Raw genomic sequence first — 23,988 nt, forward strand, 5'->3', positions numbered from 1 at the left:
TCAAACACTACCTGTAGGGAATTTTTCCTAAATAATTCAGTTGAAAATAAACTATACCTCCTGTTACATTTTATGAAATATAGTCTTTTGTCATATTTAACACTTTAGTCTTTGTGTGTTAGATATTAATATATGTCCCTTGGCTCTCTGTTTTTATTATATTTGTCTTGAGGGAAAAGTTCACATTTATATTACTATTTATATCCCTCATACTGTCTAACACAAGAAGCTTTCACTTGCTGGGTGTTCTGTAAACATCTGTTGAATGAAATCATGAAGATCATATCTAGCTATAACTATGGAAACAAGATACCCTAGATCAGTATAATAAAGTGGTAAGAGTGGGTAAGGACTCTGAAACCAGACAGCTTTTTCAGTCTAGTAAAAGATACTTATATCAAATAAAAATCCAAATAGAAGTGAAGATGCTAAAAAGATTAAAAATTGTCAAAGTTGTGTCACGAAAGAATGTTAAGCAAAAGTTTCAAAAAACCCCATAAAGATGAAATAATTGACAATTCTTTGTATTTTTAATGCTGTATGGCTCATTAAACAAGATATCTTTTGAGTCCTTAGTGTTGCTGTGTAGTGTGGAATACAGAAAGACATGATTACATCCCTCTCCTTAAGGATCATAGAGTCTCAAAAAGTAACAAATTTATAATGGGAGATAATAGTGAATAGTTTATACCATACCAAAAAATGTATGATAATTTATTTACTATAGAGGAGCAGAGCTTAGGTGCTTTAAAATAGTCAAGAAGTCTTCCTGAAAAAAGTGAAGAACAGATTGGTTATCCTCATCAGGGTATATGTGTCACACTTCATGGAGTAATTGATATATTTTTTAATCTTCATGAATTATTTATTTTATAGCTAAAATTTGTACCTTTTGACTCCCTTCACCCATGTCACTCATTCCCCCACCTGCCATCACTGCCAACCACCCATCTATTCTCTGTATCTATGAGCTTGTTTTATTGTTGTTGTTTATCTTCTATTTTTTAAATTCTACCGTAGTTGAAATCATAAAGTGTTTGTCTTTCCCTGTCTCATTTATTTCACTTAGCATAATGCCTTCAGGATCCATCCATGTTGTCACAAATGGCAAGATTTTATTCTTCTTTATGGCCGAATAGTGTTCTATTTTATGTAGATATCGATATGTTTCCCTCTGTCTCTCTCTCTCTCTATATATATATATATCTAGCTAGCTAGCTCTCTATATAGATAGATATCATGTAAATATGATATCTATATATCTTGTGATATCTAGTGATATACAGATATCACATTTGTGTGATATCTGTATATCACATTTTCTTCATCTGTTTATCCATCAACAGACATTTAGGTTGTTTCTATATCTTGGCTATTGTAAACAATGCGTCGATGAACATGAGAGTGTCATATATCTTTTCAAATTAGTATCTTTGTTTTCTTCAGATAAATACCTAGAAGTGAAATTGCTGAATCATATGGTAGTTCTGTTTTCAGTGTTTTGAGGAGCCACCATACTGGTTTCCACAGTGGCTGCACCAATTTACATTCCCACCAACAGTGCACAGGGTTCCCTTTCCTCCACTTCCTTACCAGCACTTCCTATTGTTGTCTTTTCAGTAACAGCCATTCTGACAGGTGTGGGGTGATAGCTCATTGTGGTTTGATTTGTATTTCCTTGATGATTAGTGATGTTGGGCATCTTTTCATGTGCCTGTTGGCCACCTGTATGTCTTCTTTGGAAAATTGTCTCTTCAGATCCTCTGCTTGTTTTTGAATCGGATTGTTTGAGGTTTTTCTTGCTATTGAGTTGTGAGTTTTTTGCATATTTTGGATATTAAACCCTTATCAGATATATGATTTGCAAATATTTTCTCCCATTTAATAGGTTGTTTTTCATTTTGTTGATAGTTTCCCTCACTGTGCAGAAGCTTTTTAGTTTGATATAGTCCTGCTTGTTTATTTTTGCTTTTGTTGCCTTGCTTTTGGAGTCAGATCCAAAAATCATAGTCAAGACAGATGTCGAGTGATATTTTAACAGCACAAAAAGTGATTGAGAAGAAAAAAATAAACTACTTCAAAAACATCAATTTACAAAGAAATACAATTGGGGAAACACAGTGCTGACATAGATTTTCCTTCTCCATGTAACCTATACTGATTCCTACTTCTTTCACTCTGTTGGGCACTAGATTGTAAACAGGGGGTTCCATGTTAGTTTCCTAATTATCTAGCACATATGCCTGGCATATGGCAGAAATTCAGTAAATGAACTCTGGAAGAAATGTTTGCCAACCTGCTGGCAGCTGGAGTCAGTTCAGTTCCACATGTGTATCCTGAGACTACTGTGAGCTCATCTAGTTATGGTAGGCAAATCTAAAACACTTCAGTGTCACATAAGAGTAGGGACAAAGATGACAAGCAGTTGATCCAATCACCAAGGCGATTCCTTACCCATGAGAAAGTAGGAGCTAATACTTACTGAAGCATCTGTTGATGCCCTGTGCTAACTAGTTTACATTTAATGTCTCACTTAATTCTAAGGTTTGGGAACCCAGGATTATCCCTTTTGTCCTGTGGAAAGAGCATGAAGTACACAGTGGATTTCTTTCTTTCTGTAGTCACTGTTTTACCATATTGGCTAGTCAGTACACATATATTACAGAGAAAAATAGGAATTTCAACTAAATAGTAATTCCCTTTCAGTTTGACTATTAAAAAGTAAACAAACTACCATACAAAAATGTGGTTCTTTAAATAATTGTTACATATGCAGGAGAATGAGTGGGTGCGATATCTTAGATCAGGGGTTTTGAAGTAATATAGGTTTGAATCCTAATCGTGGATTTCTTCTTTCTCATTTGTAAAACTTAGGTGAAATATCTTTTTATGTTTATTGTCAGGGTTGGAAAAATAACTGTCTAAGATGAAGTATGCTTACAGGAGGTGTTTAATAAATGGCAATTGTTGTGTTAGTTATTGCTGTTGCATAAAGAGAGGATAACAAGGAAGTTGTATTTTATGTTTGTTGTTGTTCACGTTTCTCACAGAAATAATATTAACACAAGTACTCAAGGACATTATTTTGGAAGGTCCCCAAGTCCACTCCCAGGTTTGATGATTCATTAGAAGGACTCACAGAATTCAGCATAGAGCTGTACTCATGACTAAGGTTTATTACAGTGAAAGGGTACAAAGAAAAGTCAGCAGTGTGAAAAGGTGCATGGAGTTAAGTCTGAAAGAAACCAGTGCAGCTTCCCAGAATCTTCTCCCAGTGGGATTACGCAGGACTCAGTACTCCCAGCAGTGAGTTGTGACATATGTGAAGTATTGTCTACTAGGAAAGCTCATTAGAGACTCAGTGCCCATGGTTTTCATTAGAGGCTGGTCACATAGGTATCTCTGCCTAGCGCATACCAAAATTCCAAACTCCCAGAAGGAAAGCAGGTGTTCAGCATAAACCATACTGTTTGACCAAACAGGTTAGGCACTCTGACAAGAGGCATTCTTATCGGTGCCAGAAATGGTGGGAACCCCCCACAATCCAAGTCCCCAGACACCAGTGAAGAGCCATTGTTAGGAGAGTAATCCTTGCAAGCAGGCCATTGTGAGGATAACAGTCTCACACCTGCTATGTTAACTCTTTTGTGCACAGACATGCAGATGCATTGCTCACAAGAGGCAGTAGTTGAACATGTTGTAATATCTTCTAAGTAACCAATGATTTACCAAACAAATAAGTTATGAAAAACTATATTAATATCCCTCTAGAGAACATTTCAGAGACTTAAAGATGTAGGTAGTCACTCAAACTGCCTATAGGAAGTTTGAAACTGGGTCTATTCACTTCATTCTTAAAATTCACAACCACCCAAATTTGGAACTGCCCTCCCTCTCTCCAAAATCTAGCTTAGAATATATCTGATTGCCATAATTAGACCAACCTATGTGGCATCTGTGGCAGTGGTTGGCAGATCAGTTGGTGATGGTCTCGAGGTTCCCATCATTAAAGGTGCTCTGGAATGAAAGCGTCATGGTACTTACTCTAAGGAGAATGTACTCGTATTTGTACAGGGCTGCCACATTTCCACGTGCCCCAAGTTAAGTAACAGGGAAGATTCTATTACCAGCATTATGGTATACAGGGCCACTTTGCTAACATCTTTAGAGAAAGTCAGCAGTATGAGGAACCCTAGAACTCAAATGGAATTTTTGTGAAATTACTGCATCTTCTCAAACGGGCAAGTAGGGCATCATTAAGCTTCAGTATTTTCAGCACAGTGTTATTATGATTATCCTCAGCACAGTAAATGTTCAGGCACCTGTTCTCTACCCAGAGGGAGTTTTCTATCTGTAAAGTACTAGTGAGATTATTAGCTTAACCAGTGTATTCTACAATGTAGCAAAACCAAAACCCAAGATCTAAAAATCAATAGGAGAGAATTAGTGAGCAACATCATACACAGTCTGAAAGGCACAGAATAAAGCCAAGAATAGGCCAATGGCTTAGGGAGGTCAAACTATATAGGATTGATACTTAGAACCAGCAAGAATGAATGATACAAGAGGAGATCACAATGCAAGAAAGAAATGAGAAACTGTGACCCAGTATGATTTCATTCTGGCAAGTGATATCTTCACCTTTCAGAAAAACCTTCCAGGTTTTTCTGCAGCATATCTGAAAGATGCTCTCCTAAACCTGAGCCCTAAAACTGTCATATGTGTCAGTCAAATGGTCTTGCAGACAACCATAGTCCAACCAGTTGGCAGAGAAGTTCAAAGTATTTGTCATTGCCTAAAGTGAGAAGAAAGACAGTCTCTGAGGACACCCTTCTTTCTCTCTGGTCTCCACTTTTCCTTCCTTATTTTCTTGGTAACTTAAACCAGAGAGGTAAAGATCATCACATTTCTATGTGTAATTAAACTATAGGAACTTCCTCAATTTCCATATTTTAATTAAGAAATCAGTACCCAATTTCTACCATGCATTCAGTCTACAGATATTTACTGAGCATTTGCTATGTGCAAAGTAAGGTGCTGGGCAATGAGAGGAGCGTTGAGATGAACAAAACACAGGCTCTACCCTCAAAGAGCTCACATATATTTAGAAGATAAGCTTTTAAAAAATAAACAATGAGGGGCTTCCCTGGTGGCGTAGTGGTTGAGAGTCCGCCTGCCGATGCAGGGGACACGGGTTTGTGCCCCGGTCCGGGAAGATCCCACATGCCGCGGAGCGGCTGGGCCCGTGAGCCATGGCCGCTGAGCCTGCACATCCAGAGCCTGTGCTCCACAACGGGAGAGGCCACAACAGTGAGAGGCCCGCGTACCACAAAAAGAATAAATAAATAAACAATGAGATTTTTAAAAATAAAGTAAGATGTATGAGAAGTCACAAAGTCTACCTCCTGTAGATGTTGTCAGTAAATAGTTTCTTTAGTAATACTGAAGCTCCAGAATGCTAGACACACCTTCGTCACTATGAAATAAAAGTATTCCAGTTCTTTTTTATAATATAAATTTATTTATTTATTTATTTTTGGCTGTGTTGAGACTTCGTTGCTGCACGCAGGCTTTCTCTAGTTGCAGCGGGGGAGCTACTCTTCCTTGCAGTGCGCGGGCCTCTTGTTGCGGTGGCTTCTCTCATTGTGGAGCACAGGCTCTAGGTGTGCAGGCTTCAGTAGTTGTGACACGCGGGCCCAGTAGTTGTGGTTTGTGGTCTCTAGAGCGCAGGCTCAGTAGTTGTGGCACACGGGCTTTGTTGCTCCGTGGCACATGGGATCCTCCCGGACCAGGGCTCGAACCCACGTCCCCTGCATTAGCAGGCAGATTCTTAACCACTGTGCCACCAGGGAAGTCCCCCAGTTTTTTTTAATTACATCTTTTCTCACCTGTTCAAAGATTTTCAATACCTTAAAATGCTGTAGGGATTTTCCTCTTCCTTATGTTTAAATTATAGAATTTTAGAACTGGAAAGTGTGCGAGAGATTATCTAGTTAATCCTTTGTCTTTTTAGAACTGGGAGAATGAAACCCAAACTGGTCCCATGACTTGCTTCAGAATTGAAGATCTAATCTGGAACTCAGGTCTTTATAGACTAGTACTTAGCAGTACCATCCTGTTATTTTCCTCATTTTTAGGTATAGACATTGATGGGAGGCATCAGACAATAGATTTTCTGACTCTAATTTTATCTTCAGATAGAGTCCACAAAAAAACTCAATACCTGTGAGGTCTGCATCAAAAAAACACAGAACTAATTAAATGCTTTGTATGTGAAAAAAAAAAAAGTGCTGTGATTATGAGCACATATTCTTCCCTGTGAATGACCGTGCTAGTTATTAGAGTCCTAGGAAGAGCTTGCAATTCAAGTGTTTTGCCACACAAGTGTCATAGTAGGAGAATTTCTCTTTTTTCTCATCCAACTAACATTTTTTAAAAAACTAATAATATAAGAATTTCATGGTAGCCCTGTGCTGATATTCACTTTATCACCTTTGATTTATTGCCAAGAGACTCATTAAAAAGAGTGGAATATGTGAACAACATTACTAGGTGATTTAGTGCAGGGAGGACAGGACCAGTTGCCTTTCTATTCTCAAGCTCCCCGTAACATAAGTGTGAGTAAAAGCATCTGTTGAGTAGACATTCCAGGCATATTCTTTTAATCATTGCCAGACCTTCTCTAGGCAAAACTTCATTCTGAACTTCTATTTCATGACTACATGTATGATCCAAGGGAATACGGGTCAAATAGTTGTCAGGGAAATTGCAGAGGCTGAAATCCCTATTTGGGTACTGAGCAGACCATTTAGTTCTATCTTTTAGAAAACCTATATATCCAAATGTCAAGAGTCTGAAGTGGAGGAACTGTGATACCAAAATAAACTGTTGTCCAATCAAGAATCTCTAAAATAATGAAGTGCTTGTCTATATTCTACACTTAACTGACTGTGTAAAATATTCCACATTATTCATTAATGTCTGGCATGTATTATATCCTCGAACAATGTTTGTTGCCTAATAAATGAATGAATTTATTTTATGACACTTCTGTACTTTTTAAAGTGTGAATGAATGCAGACTTTCTATATAATTTTTAGTCACCAGTGTTTATAGATTATCTTCAATTTTCAGAAAAGTTAAATTAATAGAGCTAATTAGGCATATTCTTAGTTTCAAAGACTCAGTAGATAGCACAGGTGAGTAATCATTTTTTTTATTTACTTACACTCTTACCTCATTCTAGAAAAAATAAAAATTAAGAGAGCTATATATCATCTGTGTGCAGTTAACAGGTATGATTTAGCATAATCTCTGTGTTACCTCATTTCCTCATTTGGTATATTTGAATACCTTAGGCACAAGGTATCAGTATAAGAAAATTGTCTACATATAGGTGCACTTCATTTGAAAGAATTTTTTATAAAGTAAGTCAAATATGCTGGAAAACAAATTACAATAAGCTATAATTTTTGCTGCCAAAGTGTGCTCAGTCTTTGGTGAGCTCCAGAAACTTCATCCTCAGCCTATCAAGAAAAGATTTATCACTGGGTACAAAGGGAAAGGGATGAATATCTCACTTCAGATGTTATCTCAAAGTCTCCCTCAGGTTCGCTTTGGAATATATCCCAAATGCTTTAGACCTGGGACCCAAACCCCAAAAACATGTATGCAAGGTACAGTTTCCTCCCTTTCAGTAAAATAGGATAAAACATTCTATTTATCCTAAGGATGGTAACAGTCATTACCCAAGCATTGAAAATAGGTTTACAGTATGTGCTTTAGTAGCCACACTATTAAATATGACAGTAGCACGTTGTGTTCATTAGACATAAGAAAACACTGAATACAAGTAGAAATTACACATATTTTTCCAGAATCTCAGGTTTTGGTTATAAAAGGTAATCTGCCTTTGTTTATTAATGTATACCTACTCTACCTTAGTGATTTCCAGTCTTTTCAAGAATGAGATTGTTTTTACAGACCAACAAGTAGCAGTTGTGTGTTTATGTATTTACTATACTCTCAGTACCTATATACAGACACACTGAGACTTTGCAGTAATTCCATGACCCTCAGTGGATTGAGACCCACAGGTAGTGAAAAGCTGCGAGCACGAGTTGGAAGTTCCAGAAGCAGACTGCTGAGATTGCATTTTGCTACAGGCTATTTATTAGGAAGCAACACTTGTGCAAAGAGGAAGAGGGAGCAGGATTGTGTAGAAGTCAAACTGATACTGAGTCTCAAGCATCCTTACAGAAAGCTGGGAATGCTTTGTAACTCATCATTCTGGGATGAATGGTTGGGCTTTTATACTCTAAATCAAGCAGTCATCATACATAGGCCACCCTGGGAAGTGTGTGTCTTTGGTCAAGAAGGCACTCTAATGCTGAGGCAAACCATGAAGCTGACGACAGCTTGGACAATACGTTCTTCCTTGAAGGAGGACGGGCCATCTTAGTGTTCACTGCAGTTTATTCCTTGTATCTCTTGGACCCATTTCTTCATATCCTTTCAGGGAGATGCTCCTCTAGGATTCTGGTGGATTCTCTTCCTGAGGTAAAACTTAAAAGAGGAGTTGGTAGTACAAATTAGTTCCCCTAACGCTGCAGCTACTTTTAGGACCACAAATGATATCATTCTTCTCCCTCTTCCTAATGATCAGGGTGAACTAACTGTACCAAGATGGTGACGCTTTTCCTTGCCTGCTGGTGCTTGGATACAGGGAATTTGTAATGCTCAGGGAGCAGCCATAGCTTATAGTTCAAAAGGACTCTTACTTTTTCACCAGCTAAACATGTGTCCTCTTTAGGGACCAGGACCACCATTCCTGCAGAACTTACATTTTGTGGAAATGTAAAGTACAGGGACCTCTTTGGAGACATTGGGAGTGATACTAAGTAGGATGAATTCTGTTTCTGCCCCTTGGTTCTAAGACCAATGAATATTTCCTGATGGAGACACAGTACCATATAAATATCTCTGATTCAGTATGTATATTTTTTTATCCTGTGGGATGGTGCTTTATCCTCATAAACTATCACCTCCTAGCTCGCACTTTAATGGCACCTTTAGCAGGCCATTCTGTCAGGTGGGAAGTTTCTTGTTGTCATGTGATGTAACTATTAGACCCCGTGTACATAGGCCCACTTCCATACCTTATTGGCTATAAAATGGGTCCCTTGGTCTGACACAACGTTTTGGGGATCCTGTATGGTAGATTACTTTGTAAGCCCTCAGATACTTCTAATAGTTGAGGCCTGAGTGTAGGAAAGCAGCCCATTCCCAGAGTATGTGTCATTTCTGTTAGAATAAATCGTTGGCCCTTCCAGAGTGAACTTGCCCCCAAGTGGCTGGTTGGTCTTCTCAAAGTGTGGCAGCATATCACGGGCTCAACATTGTTCTTGGTTGTTGGCAGCCTGGATGTTCAGTGTCAGCAGTAGTTAATTTAGTCTTGCCAAATTGGAACTCGTGATGTCAGCCCCGTGTATACCTTCCATCTCTCCCACCATGCCTTTTCATTCGTATACCTATCATCCAGCACTGAGGTGACTGATGACCAAGACTTGCTGATGTCAACTTTCTGAGTCATTCTGTCTCTTTCCAAGTACACTTCCACGTTTGCCCTTCTCTGGTAGGCATTCATATTTGATTCAAAGATGTTTGCACTTTGTGTCTAATGTATCCATCCAAAAGCTTTTTTCTCAAACCTTGTTCCCAGTCTTAGAGTCTTCTTCCATTCAGGCATCTTACCAAACAGCCAGGTCACTCACAAATGCCACTTAGTCTGTACATATTCTAACCTCAAGTCACTCCTCCTTCCCACAAAGTGGATGGTCTGGTACACTGCCAGAAACTCTGCCCAGTAGAAAGATGTCCTCTTGCCACTGCCTTTTAAGGCACTCCTGAGTGAAACTATAGTGCAGCTTCCATCCATTTTCAGTTTGTACCTACATACCAAGTGCCTTAGTCAATTTGGGCTGCTGTAATGAAATACCATAGTTTGGGTGGCTTAAACAAACTTATTTCTCACACTTCTGGAGGCTGGGCAGTGTGAGATCAAGGCAGCAACAAATTCAGTGCCTGGTAACGGCCCTCTTCCTGGTTTGCAGATGTCTGCCTTCTCTCTGTACCTTACATGGTGACACGAGAAAGGGCCAGATATTTTCTTCTTCTTCTAAGAGACTAATTCCATCATGGGAGCCCCACCCTTATGACTAATTACCTCCCAAAGGCCCTACCTTCAAATGCCATAACATTAAGGCTTTAATATATGAATTTTGAGGGAATACAAATATTCAGTCCATAGCACTAAGCCTGCCCATCTATAAATCAAGTTTATAGCACTAAGCCTGCCCATCTATAAATCAAGTTGGCTTTTTCCTTTTCTATCAGTTGGTCATAAGAGATCCTCCAGATAGCCAAAGGTGTTAGCTAAAAAAAGAGGTACTGGTTGGGGATCTGGACCACTTATTCATTCCATTTGCTTGTACCTCTGTCCTGCTCATGTCCCATCCCAGATTGCACTGGAACTGCTTGATCTTGTATCTGATACAGCTCAGCTTATGATAGCTAGATCCAAATGCTAATGTCACTTGTTGTCCCATTGTTAGGTGCTCAGTCTCTACTTGAGCCTAGTAGCACACTAGAATTTGTTTTTCAAAACACATGTAATTCTCTGCCACAGGTGGCATGTCCTTGTTCCCAAATCCCAGAAACCTGTGTTGTGTTCTTCCTATCAAGGCTTGCCATAAGCTCTACATGGCTTCCTTTCTCACCATCAGTTTCTCTAATACCATAGCGTCTGCCAAGTCATATGGTCCAAGCAGCAGAGATGCATACCTCGCGGCTTAGACCCACTGCAGGAGTTTGCACAATCTCTTGATATCCTTGACAGGGTATTAAATCCTATGTCTTGGAAAAGTGCTCCCAAATTAATAAACTCTTCCATACCTAATTTTGTCTTATGTTTATGTTTTTTATATTATGTTATGGCTCCCTTGTTCAAGTACCTGTAGAATCAGTCCCATGCGTGTTCTCCAGGTTCCTACCAGTACATATTGGCTAGGTCTTTCATTCTTTGGGGTAGAGTCCCATTTCCCTCTATCAGGAACAGCAAGTTCCCGGATGTGTCATGCTGTGATTTACCCCTAGTTATTGACATATTGGCCAGAAGAGTTTTATGACAAATCCTAATTGGGGCATATGTTCTCTTATAGGGTAAGATGCTAGTGTTAATGAGGAGGGATAGACCACTTCTGTAAGCTAATAGAGTTCAAAGGAGTCTCGTGGTTCAAAATCTTCAGGGACTTATATCAAGGTGTCCCCATCAAGGGTCGGGGTTCCATTTTTTTCCCCAGCCAAGGCCCTGACCTTGGCATAACAGACTTGTCTTGGTTAGAGATATAACCTTCTCTGGAGTTTTGTCACTCTGACTGTTAAATCCTGGGCTTTTGCTCGATTTTCTATCTTTCCACTAGGGAGGTGAGAGCCAAAACAACCCTTTAGGAAGCTCTGGAGCATATATGGCCTATTAGAGTAGTCCCATATTACATAAAAGTGGCCAGCCCTTTTTATACCCTCACTTTAATTAGTCTTTAGAGGAAAGCCTCTTTGCTCAAGCCTAAACTTTGAAGGAGTTGATTAGAAGGGCAATAAAATCTTTTTTAAATTTGATTTAATTTTCATTTTGTATTGGAGTCCAGTTGATTTAAAATGTTGTGTTAGTTTCAGGTGTACAGCAGAGTGACTCAGTTATACATATACATATACCATTCTTTTTCAGATTCCTTTCCCATTTAGGTTATTACAGAATACTGAGCAGAGTTCCCTGTGCTGCACAGTAGGTCCTTGTTGATTATCTGTTTTATATATAGTAGTGTGTATATGTTAATCCCAACCTCCTAATTAATCCCTCCCCCGACCTTTCCCCTTTGGTAATAACCATAAGTTTGTTTTAGAAATCTGTGAGTCTATTTCTGTTTTGTACATAAGTTCATTTGTATAATTTTTTTAGATTCCACATATAAGTGATACCATGATGTTTGTCTTTCTCTTTCCCTATCTGATTTACTTCACTTAGTATGATAATCTCTAGGTCCATCCATGTTGCTGAAAATGGCATTATTTTGTTCATTTTTATGGATGAGTAATATGCCGTTGTATATATGTACCACATCTTCTTTATCGACTCCTCTGTCGATGGACATTTTAGTTTTTTCCATATCTTGGCTTTGTAAATAGTGCTGCAATGAACATTGAGGTACATGGATCTTTGAAGTATGGTTTTCTCCAGATATACACCCAGAAGTGGGATTGCTGGATCATATGGTGGCTCTATTGTTAGTTTTTTAAGAAACCCCCATACTATTCTCTGTAGTGGATGTACCAATTTACATTCCCACCAACAGTGTAGAGGGTTCCCTTTTTTCCACACCCTCTCCAGCATCTATTGTTTTAGACTTTTGGATGATGGCCATTCTGACTGGTGTGAGGTAATATCTCATTGTAGTTTTGATTTGCATTTCTGTAATAATTAAAGATGCTGAGCATCTTTTCACATGCTTTTTGGGCATCTGTGTATCTTGTTTGGAGAAACATCTGTTTAGATCATCTGCCCAGTTTTTGATTGAGTTGTTTGTGTTTTTGATATTGACCTGCATGAGCTGTTTGTGTATTTTAGAGATCAATCGCTTGTTGGTTGCCTCATTTGCAAATATTTTCTCCTGAGGGTTGTCTTTTCTTTTTGTTTATAGTTTCCTTTGCTGGCAAAAGCTTTTAAGTTTAATTAGGTCCCATTTGTTTTGTTTTGTTTTGTTTTGTTTTTATTTTCATTACTCCAGGAGGTGGATCCAAAAAGATATTGCTGGGATTTATGTCGAAGAATGTTCTGCTTATGTTTTCCTCTAAGAGTTTTATAGGATCTGGCCTTACATTTACATCTTTAATCCATTTTGAGTTTATTTTTGTGTATAGTGTTAGAGAATGTTCTAATTTCATTCTTTTCCATGTAGCTGTCCAACTTTTCCAACACCACTTACTGAAGAGACAGTCTTTCCTCCATTACATTTTTTTTTTTTTTGCGGTACGCGGGCCTCTCACTGTTGTGGCCTCTCCCGTTGCGGAGCACAGGCTCCAGACGCACAGGCTCAGCGGCCATGGCTCACGGGCCCAGCCGCTTCGCGGCATGTGGGATCTTCCCGGACTGGGACACGAACCCATGTCCCCTGCATCGGCAGGCGGACTCTCAACCACTGCGCCACCAGGGAAGCCCTCCATTACATATTCTTGCCTCCTTTGTTGTAGATTAATTGAATATAGGTGCATGGTTTTATTTCTGGGCTTTCTATACTGTTCCATTGACCTGTATTTCTGGTTTTGTACCAGTACCATACATTTTGATGACTGTATCTTTCTAGTATAGTCTGAATTCAGGGAGCGAGATTCCTCCAGCACTGTTTTTCTTTCGCAGGATTGCTTTGGCTATTCACAGATCTTTTGTGTTTCTATACAAATTAACTATTTTTTGTTCTAGTTCTGTGAAGAATGCCATTGATAACTTAATAGGGATTGCATTGAATCTGTAGATTGCCTTGGGTAGAATAGTCATTTTGACAATATTGTGATTCCAATCCAAGAACATGATATATCTTTCCATCTGTTTGTGTCATCTTCAATTTCTTTTATCAGCATCTTAATAGTTTTCAGATTACACGTCTTTTGCCTCCTTAGGTAGGTTTATTCCTAAGTATTTTGTTCTTTTTGATGCGATGGTAAATGGGATTGTTTACTTAATTTATATTTCTGATCTTTTGTTACTATACAGAAATACAACAGATTTCTGTGTATTAATTTTGCATCCTGCAACTTTACACAATTCATTGATGAGCTCTAGTAGTTTTCTGGTAGCATCTTTAGGATTTTCTATGTATAGAATCATGTCATTTGCAAACAGTGGCTGTTTTACTTCTTTTCCATTTTGGATTCCTTTTATTTATTTTTCTTCTCTAATTACCATGGCTAGGACTTCCACAATGCTGTTGAATAAAAGTGGTGAGAATGGACATCCTTATCTTGTTCCTGATCTTAGAGGAAATGCTTTCAGCTTTTCACCATTGAGTATGATGTTAGCTGTGGGTTTGTTATATATGGCCTTTATTATGTTGAGGTAGGTTCCCTCTATGCCCACTTTCTGGAGGGTTTTATCATAAGTGTGTGTTGAATTTTGTCAAAAAGTTTCCTGCATCTATTGAAATTATCATATGGTTTTTAATCTTTAGTTTGTTAATGTGGTTTATCACACTGATTGATTTGTGTATATTGAAAAATCCTTGCATCCCTGGGATAAATCTCACTTGATCATGGTGTGTGATCCTTTTAATGTAGGATTCAGTTTGCTAGTATTTTGTTGAAGATTTTTTGTGTGTATGTTTATCAGTAATGGTCTGTAATTTTGGTATCTTTGGCTTTGGTATTAGGGTGACGGTGGCCTCACAGAATGAGTTTGGGAGGTTCCTTCCTCTGCAATTTTGGAATATTTTCAGAAGGATAGGTGTTAAGTCTTCACTAAGTGTTTGATAGATTTCACCTGTGAAGCCATCTGGTCCTGGACTTGTGTTTGTTGGAAGTTTTTTAATCACAATTTCAATTTCAGTGCCTGTAATTGGTCTGTTCATATTTTCTATTTCTTCCTGGTTCAGTCTTGAGAGATTGTACCTTTCTAAGAATTTGTCCATTTCTTCCAGGTTGTCCATTTTATTGGCATAGAGTTGCTTGTAGTAGTCTCTTATGATCCTCTGTATTTCTGTGATGTCAGTTGTAACTTCTTTTTCATTTCTAATTTTATTGATTTGAGTCCTCTCCCTTTTGTTCTTCATGAGTCTGGCAAAAGGTTTAACCATTTTGTTTATCTTTTCAAAGAGCCAGCTTTTAGTTTCATTGATCTTTTCTATTGTTTTCTTCGTCTGTATTTCATTTATTTCTGCTCTGATCTTTATGACTTCTTTCCTTCTACTAACTTTCGATTTTGTTTATTCTTCTTTTTCTACTTGCCTTAGGTGTAGGGTTAGGTTGTTTATTTGAGATCTTTCTTGTTTCCTGAGGTAAGCTTGTATCACTATAAACTTCCCTTGTAGAACTCCTTTTGCTGTGTCCCATAGGTTTTGGATTGTCATGTTTTCATTTTCATTTGTCTCTAGGTATTTTCTTATTTCCTCTTTGATTTCTTCAGTGATCCATTAGTTGTTTAGTAGCATACTGTTTAGCCTCCACGTGATTGTGTTTTTTAGTTTTTTTCTTGTATTTGATTTCTAATCTCATAGAATTGTGTTCAGAAAAGATGCTTGATATGATTTCAGTTTTCTTAAATTTACCAAGACTTGCTTTGTGGCCCAGCTTGTGATCAGTCCTGTAAAATGTTGCATGTGCACTTGAGAATGTGTATTCTGTGGCTTTTGGATGGAAGGTTCTATAAATATCAATTAAGTCCATCTGGTCTAATGTGTCATTTAAGGCCTCTGTTTCCTTACTGATTTTCTGTCTGCATGGTCTGTCCATTGATGTAAGTGGGGTGTTGAAGTCCCCCACTATTATTATGTGACTGTCAGTTTCTCCTTTTATGGCTGTTAGCATTTGCCTTATATATTGAAGTGTTTCTATGTTGGGTGCATATATATTTACAATTGTTATATCTTCTTCTTGGGTTGATTCCTTGATTATGTAGTGTCCTTTTTTGTCTCTTGTAACAGTATTTTAAAGTCTATTTTGTCTGATATGAGTATTGCTACTCCAGCTTTCTTTTGATTTCCTTTTGCATGGAATACCTATTCCCATCCCCACACATTCAGTCTGTACATGTCCCTAGATCTGAAGTGGGTCTCTTGTAGACAGCATATATACGGGTCTTGTTTTTTATCCTTCAGCCAGTCAGTGTCTTTTGGTTAGAGCATTTAATCCATTTACATTGAAGGTAATTATCTATATGTATGTTCTTATTGCCATTTCGTTATTTGTTTTGGATTTGTTTTTGTAGGTCTTTTTTCTTCCCTTCCTCCTTTGTTCTCTTCTCTTGTTATTTGATGACTATCTGTAATGTTGTGTTTGGATGCTTTTTCTTTTCTGTGTTTTTAATCTATTTTTGATTTGCCATTACCATGAGGTTTTGATATAGCAGTCTATATATATACAAGTTGTTTTAAGTTGCTGGTCTCTTAATTTCAAATGCATTTTCAGTATCCTGCATCTGTACTGTCCTCTTCTCATGATTGCTGGTTTTGGTATCATATTTGTGTGTGGATAGTTTCCTACCTTTGCTGTACGTTTGCCTTTACTGGAGAGCTTTCCCATTCATAATTTTCTTGTTTCTAGTTGTGGGCTTTTCTTTTCCACCTAGAGAAGTTCTTTTAGCATTTGTTATAAAGATGGTTTGGTGGTGCTGAATTCTGTTAGCTTTTGCTTGTCTGTAAAGCTTTTGATTTCTCCATTGGATCTGAAGGAGAGCCTTGCTGGGTAGAGTATTCTTGGTTGTAGGTTTTTCCCTTTCATCACTTTAAATGTATCATGCCACTCCCTCTGGCCTGCAGAGTTTCTACTGAAAAATCAGCTGATAACCTTATGGGGATTCCCTTGTATGTTTTTTGTTGCTTTTCCATTGCTGCTTTTAGTATTTTCTCTTTGTCTTTAATTTTTGTCAGTTTGAATAAAATGTGCCTCAGCGTGTTACTCCTTGGGTTTATCCTGTATGGGACTCTCTGTGATTCTTAGACTTGGGTGAATGTTTCCTTTCCCATGTTAGGGAAGTTTTCAGCTATTATTTCTTCAAATATTTTCTCAGGCCCTTTCTCTCTTCTCCTCTGGGATCCTTATAATGCAAATGTTGGTGCTTTTAATGCTGTCCCAGAGGTCCCTTAGACCAGCAGTCCCCAACCTTTTTGGCACCAGGGGCTGGTTTCATGGAAGACAATTTTTCCATGGGTGGGGTGGGGGGTGGGGGGTTGGTTCAGGTGGTAATGCGAGTGATGGTTCACGTGGTAATGTGAGCAATGGGGAGCCACAGATGAAGCTTCACTCACTTGCCTGCCACTCACCTCCTGCTGTGTGGCCTGGTTCCTAACAGGCTGCAGACCGGTACCAGTCCACAGCCTGGGGGTGGGGGACCCCTCCCTTAGACTGTCCTTATTTCTTTTCATTCTTTTTTCTTTGTTCTGTCCTGCAGCAGTGATTTCTACCAATTTGTCTTCCAGCTCACTTATTCGTTCTTCTGCCTCAGTTATTCTGCTATCAATTCCTTCAAGTGTATTTGTCATTTCAGGTATTGTATTGTTCAATTTTTTGTTGTTGTTCTTTAAATCTTCTAGCTCTTTGGTAAGCATTTCTTGTATCTTCTTGGTCTTTGCCTCCATTCTTTTCCCAAAACCTTGGATCATCTTTAGTATCTTTACTCTGAATTCTTTTTCAGGTAGATTGCCTATCTCCTCTTCACTTAGTTGTTCTTCTGGGGTTTTATCTTGTCCCTTTATCTGGAATGTATTTCTCTATCATCTCATTTTGTCTAACTTTCTGTGTTTGTGGTCTCCATTCCACAGGCTTCAGATTGTGGTTCCTCTTGCTTCTGGTGTCTGCCTCCTGGTGAGTGAGATTGGTCCAGGGAGCTGTGCAGGCTTCCTGGTGGGCAGGACTGGTGCCTGCCCACTGGTGTGTAGAGCTGGGTCTTGTCCCTCTGGTGAGCAGGGCCATGTCAAGGGGTGTATTTAGAGGTGGCTATGGGCTCAGGAAGACTTTAAGCAGCCTGTCTGCTGATGAGTAAGACTGTGTTCCCACCCTGTTGTTTGTTTGGCCTGAGGCGTTCCAGCACTGGAGCCTCAGCCAACTGGAGTTGGGTGGGGCCAGTTCTTGGTGCCACAATGGCGACCTCCAGGAGAGTTCACACTGATGAATATTCCCTGGGCCCTCTGCCACCAGTGTCTTTGTCCCTACAGTGAGCCACAGCCAACCCCTCCCTCCCCAGGAGGCTCTCCAAGTCCTGCATGTAGGTCTGGCCCTCCAGGAGTGGAGTCTCTGTTTCCCCCAGTCCTGTGGAGCTCCTGCACTCAAGCCCTGCTGGCTTTCAAGCCAAATGCTCTAAGAGCTCCTTCTCCCATTGGCAGACACCCAGGCTGGGGATCCTGACATGGGGCCCAGATCTCTGGGTCCTGTGGTAGAAACTCTGTGATACAATTATTTTCCAGTTTGTGGGTCACCCACCCTGCAGGTATGGGATTTTATTTTATCATGAACGTGCCCCCTTCTACCATCTCGTTGTGGCTTCTTCTTTGTCTTTGGATGTAGAATATGGTTTTTGGTAGGTTCCAGTCTTTTATCTCGATGGTTGTTCAGCAGTTTGTTGTGATTTTGGTGTTTTCGTGAAAGGAAGTGAACTCAAGTCCTTCTACTCTGCCATCTTGTCCTTGTCTGCTGGCACTTATATTCTTGCAGCACCCAGCTCTACCCCATTTGCTAAAGCTGCTTATCCTGGGAAAGCTCACATGAGGCCCTGGAGCGAACACACAGACCAAGACCTTTCTTAAAGGATGATGTGGGCGGCTTATCTCTGCTTCCACTACTGCTGCTCTATCTAACTTATTCACTCATTCAAATTTGTTCGCTCATTCATTCAACATATATTTATTTTCTTCTATATTCCAGGCAATGTATTAGACATAGGGGATTCAGTATCAGAGAGGACATCATCCTGGCTTTACAAAGCATACAAACGGATAAACTTAAAGTCATGTCTTCCTAAATGGTGAAGGATGAGACACAGTGAGCTAAAGTAATTTAATCCAAGTCACACCGTCAAAGGAATATATCCTTAGCTTATGGATTTTGTTTGAAAATAGGAGTGAAATGGTCCATAGATTAGCTATTTGGAAACCGTGATGTATTTACAAATTAACAGAAAGGTTTATTCATTCTCGTCAAGTCATAAAATTACCCCCAAATGAAAAGGTCTGAAGAAACATTGTGGGTGATAAATAAATAAATGGACAATATCCTCCTTTTGACAGTACACTTTCTTTTTCACGTATAGGACAGTTCTTTAAGTTTTCTTTTTTTCATCCTGCTCTCTAAATATTATTGGTCTTGGCCTTTTCCTTTTCTCAATGTACATCCTTTCTTTGGTGACTCATTTACTCTCTTTACTATTTGCTGATGATTCTCAAATATCTTTTTGCTCTAGACCTGCTTACACAATTGTATAGTGTCTCATATTGTCTCATATTTATCATTTCTAAAAAGGAATTCCTCTTTCTTACCCAGATATGTTATACACGAAAGTTTCTTTCCACTTTTCTACATCTTCCTCTTATCTGTCTAGACTGACAGCCATCTGTATCATTCTCTTCTTGGACAGAAGCATGGGAACTTGAGGTAGAGAAATAAATGCTAGTTATGAACACACATTTTCCCATGTTGTGCTTGAAGTGATTTTCTCATGTCTGGCTGACCTTCTGTTTCTCCTACCCTCCAAGATTGTACTAGATTGAACCATGAAAAATTACCATTCTTAAGGTTAAAAAAATAGTCAGATATCAGCAGTTACATATAGTATAACTAATTACTACCTTTGTTGTGGTAAGATGACTTATAAAATTCTCTTATTTTTAAACATAGAGTAAACACAATAGTACTAATGCAAACATCCAAGTTAATATGTTTCTAAGATAAAACAGAACTAAATCTTAGGGAATTAGCTTTATATATTATATTTTCAAGTGAATTTGAGGAGGTTGGGGGTCTGAAATTCTTTATCCTATAAATACAGTTGTTTCTACATTGAAAAGAAAATTTGAAACAATATAGAGTTGTTTTAAACTACAGTTGAAGGCACAGTGATTTTTTAAAGATAATTGTCAAGTCTAAGAACTTCATGTAAAGTTTTTTAAACATTTTAGCTTCAACTAGGAAATATCCTAATTTTATATCAGTCTTCAGTGAATAAGTAGGATGTGGTTACTTTAAAAAATAGAACCTGAGTATTTTAGAGTTTTTACTGACTTTTGGGAAAAAATAGTATTTCTTTTCAATTCTAAGAAGTGATTTATTATACATAAGGCTTTTTGAGTTTCCACTTTAGCTAACAAAATCTTTAAATAGACTAATATATATTCCATTTTGCAAAAAGTGAATGTTTTCATTTATCGTAGAGTTACCTAGCTCTTGACACATAGCATGGCATGTTCTAGCTAAAAGCTTTTTTTTTGTTAATGTGTGTTAGACATGGAATCAGTGTTTTGAAACTTCTTTTAATGAAAATTCTTGATCAAAAAGTATAAATTGCTGATAATTCTTATAAGCTGAGGCTATGGCTTCAATGACTGCTTTGTATTTCCCTTAAATACTCAACAGAAATGGTTTGGGTTTTGTGGGCCATAAAGTCTCTGTCCCAACTACTCAGCTCTGCCTTCATAGGGTGAAAGCAGCCATAGGCAATAGGTAAACAAAAGGTCATGGCTGTGTTCCAGCAAATCTTTATTTCCAAAAAACACGCAGCCAGCCCCTGGGGTCATGGTTTGCTGACTCCTACTTTGATATTCTATAGTGATTTATCCCACAGAAATTTTTGTTATCTGCTTTATATTTTAGTTATTAATTGACTAGTATAGTATCTTATACATGATAAATAATTAAGAACTAATGAAATAAGAATGAAATTTTGTGCATTTCATCTTTGGGAAAATGTACATCCTTCTAATACTACTTAGAATATTTCTGCAGAAGTGTCTAACTTGACAACAGAGGTTAAAAAACTGAAGAAAAGTATTGGGAGGAATCAGTCTTAATAAAACATCAAATCAAGCCAAGAATAAAATTGAGTCATTGTGATGGTTTTAAAATATGTCTGCAATTCTTTGATGTTCCCCCTTCCGAAAGATAGTCTTATTTCACTCTCAGTGTGGAGTGGACTTCATGACTCGCTTCTAATGAATAGGCTATGGCAGAAATAGCTGTGTGTGACTAGGTCATAATAGACATTGCGGCTTCTTCCTTGCTCACTCTCTCTCTTGGATTATTCACCTCCGGGGGGTGGGGGGGGGGCGGGAACCTACTGCCATGAAGTCAGGCCATACGGAGGCCTACATAGCGAGAAACTGAGGCCTCCAGCTAACAGCCTTCTTGGAAATGGATTCCCTAGTCTCAGTCAAGACTTCAGATGACTGCAGCTTATGTCATATCTTGACTACAACCTCATGAAAAACTCTGAGCCAGAACTCAGAAAAATTCTGAGATAAGCACTAGTGAATTCTTGACTGACAGAAACTGTGAGATAAGTATTTATTGTTTTAAGCCACTGACTTTGGGGTGATCTGTTCTGCAGTAATAGATAAATAATACAATAATATAAAAGATTTCAACATTTGTTTTGAAATGAATAAGAATGAATTGAAAGGAACAGAAATGGAGGCCATCCATATTTTTCTTCTGATGATCCATAGATTAAAAATATGAATAAATTATGCCCATTTCCACATACCCATAATTTGCATTTGAGCACTTAAAAATTGAACAAATAACTTTCTGCCCTTGACTCTCGTTGGCATATGTGGCACTTAAGGTTTCATGGGTAAAAATTAGAACAAGTCATAGCGCCATAATCTGTCCTTTTAAACAGTGTTTCTGCAATAAGAGAAGGTTATAGGGCACCTTTGCCTAATACATGTCTCTCTGCTGTGAGTTCTGTAACTCACAAAGCATTCCCAGTGCAAGGAATCTGCCTAGAGACAACTGGCTAGGACATAGACCTTGGGAGCATGTAAAACCTGCCAATATCTTCTCTCTGATACAGATGTGTTGAATTAGTCTGTTTTCTTTTAAAAACAAAACAAAACTCATTTTATGAAATAGAGCAAAAAAAATTAAGTTTTGAATATAATTTCCTTCTATTTAGAAGAGTATTTTTCTACTGTAGATGAGTTTCTTTTATTTGGCAGATAGAACAAAAATTAGATTCTAAATAAAATAATTTTCAAACTATGTCCTCAAGCAATTATTGTGCCTCCTCCTTTTTGCCGTCAAACTTCGTAAAAGAATAAACTACACAGTTGTTTTCCACTTTCTCCTCACTTGTATTCTCTTTGGCAAAATTACATCCAAACACACAAAAGGTACTGAAATTGTTCTTAAAGGTCACCGCCAGCCTTCTAATTGCCAAATCCTATGACTTTGTCTCAACAGTCATCCTTCTCAACCCTTCCACATAACACTGATGTCTTGCTATCTGAAACTTTTCCCTTCTTAAACTTTCCTTGCACATTCCTGATTCTCCTCTCTTCCTTTTGTTTTTCCTTCTATCTCTTGCTTCCAAAGAATTTTCATTAAAATTCTCTCCTGTTTTTCTTCTGTTATTACTGTATGTACTGCATCATTCTTATGATTTCAGGAATTGATTTTTCTATGGACTCACAAATTAATATTTCAGGATAGACTCTCTGATTGTCCCATGAGCCATAATTGTCAATTAAGAGCCATAATTGTCCCATGGCTTAATTCATCATCTCTCCTCTGACACTGGCTTCTCCCCTGAGCTACTGTTTCTTTGAGTCATGATACCATTGTCATAAGAGTCATTACACTTAAACTAGACTATTACAATAGCTTCTAACTGTTTACACCATTTTGTATCTTTTTCCCATTTCCACACATTGAACACAGTGTTGTTAAATTACTGTCCATTCAGTACAGATATGATTACATTCCTCCTTTACTCAAACCGACAATGATTCTTCAACAAACACAAATTTTTCTTCAAACACCACAAATACAAATACACTTGACAGTCAAAGCCCTCAATAGTATATCACCATATCTATCCCAGTCTCTTTCCTACACATATCCTGTTTGCCAGACAATCTGGATTTGCTTTATGTTTGACATATGTTTCATCATTTGCTACCTCCCATTTTCTGTTCAGATCATTCCCTCTACGTTGAATACACTTTCACCATTTATCTTGTCAACAGTTGGCCGTACCTCAAATATTGTGTTCTCTGTAAAGCTTTTCCTTATGTTCTCAACCAGACATAATATCTGCTGCCTTTGCATTATATAGGATTTTATTTTTCTTCTCTTAACTTACAGAAAATATGCTTTTCCTCATCCAACTTACTAGATTATGAACGCCTTATTATATTTCACTCATCTTTGTAACCTCTACCACTCTTAGCACAGAGCTTGTTACATGAACACATAAATATGTGTTTAATTTTATTTTCTTCAGATCATTTTGCACTTATTGAATAAGTTGATTTGCAATCGAAACCAGAGGTTGGTTCAGTGCACTTTATACCATCTTCATTTATAAAAAGATTTCTGTGAGACTAACTTTTGAATAAGCCAATTGAGATAGATTACAAAGTTTTTCAATTAAACATAGTTTAATTTAATGTATTTTTAGGAGAATATTAACAGCTATAACAAATAAACCTAAAAATTTTTGTAGGCTTAACTTGATAAGAAGTTGTTTTTGCTCATGTTACTAGTCCAGTGTGGGTATTACCAGGTAGCTCTCTCTGACAAAGTGACTGAGATGCCCGGCTTCCTTTTTTCTTATGGCTCCACCATCTCCTAGGGCCTTTAGTACATAGGTTAGAAGAAAGTGAAGGAAAATCACCTGTTTTTCAGGCAAACAAGTAGCAGATTTCATCAATTCTAAAATACAAGTTGCATCAGTCACATTAGGCTAAGTTTTGCTGCAGAAAGAAATACCCTCAAAATATCAGTGGCTTATGACAACAAGTTTGCTTGTTACTTGCACTCTGTCCGCTGTTGGTTGGCTGTGGCTCTATCCATCTCTTCTGCATTCTGACACCTAGGCTTCAGGAGCAGCTCCTATCTGGGACGTGGCTGACCTCAGGGTAGAAGGAAAAAAAGAAACTGGCTTAAAAAAAAAAAAGTGGCACATATCACTACCACACACACTCACTTTTATTTGGTCAAAGTAAGTTACATAGA

The 23,988-nt window shown here is 38.1% G+C and overlaps 1 protein-coding gene and 1 long non-coding RNA gene across 3 annotated transcripts in view; one reads left to right on the forward strand and one right to left on the reverse strand.

Annotated features, from left to right (window-relative positions):
• Positions 1 to 23,988, forward strand: part of COL24A1 (collagen type XXIV alpha 1 chain) — a 392,639-nt gene that overhangs the window by 199,276 nt on the left and 169,375 nt on the right. The gene's annotated exons all lie outside the window — the stretch shown is intronic.
• LOC141275718 (uncharacterized) overlaps positions 11,956 to 23,988 on the reverse strand; it is a 40,356-nt gene continuing 28,323 nt past the window's right edge. Inside the window, exon 3 of the long non-coding RNA XR_012323967.1 lies at positions 11,956 to 23,885. This is a non-coding gene — a long non-coding RNA (uncharacterized lncRNA). The remainder of the gene's footprint in view (positions 23,886 to 23,988) is intronic.

The sequence above is a fragment of the Tursiops truncatus genome, chromosome 1 (assembly GCF_011762595.2).
Source record: "Tursiops truncatus isolate mTurTru1 chromosome 1, mTurTru1.mat.Y, whole genome shotgun sequence".
NCBI lineage: Eukaryota > Metazoa > Chordata > Mammalia > Artiodactyla > Delphinidae > Tursiops > Tursiops truncatus.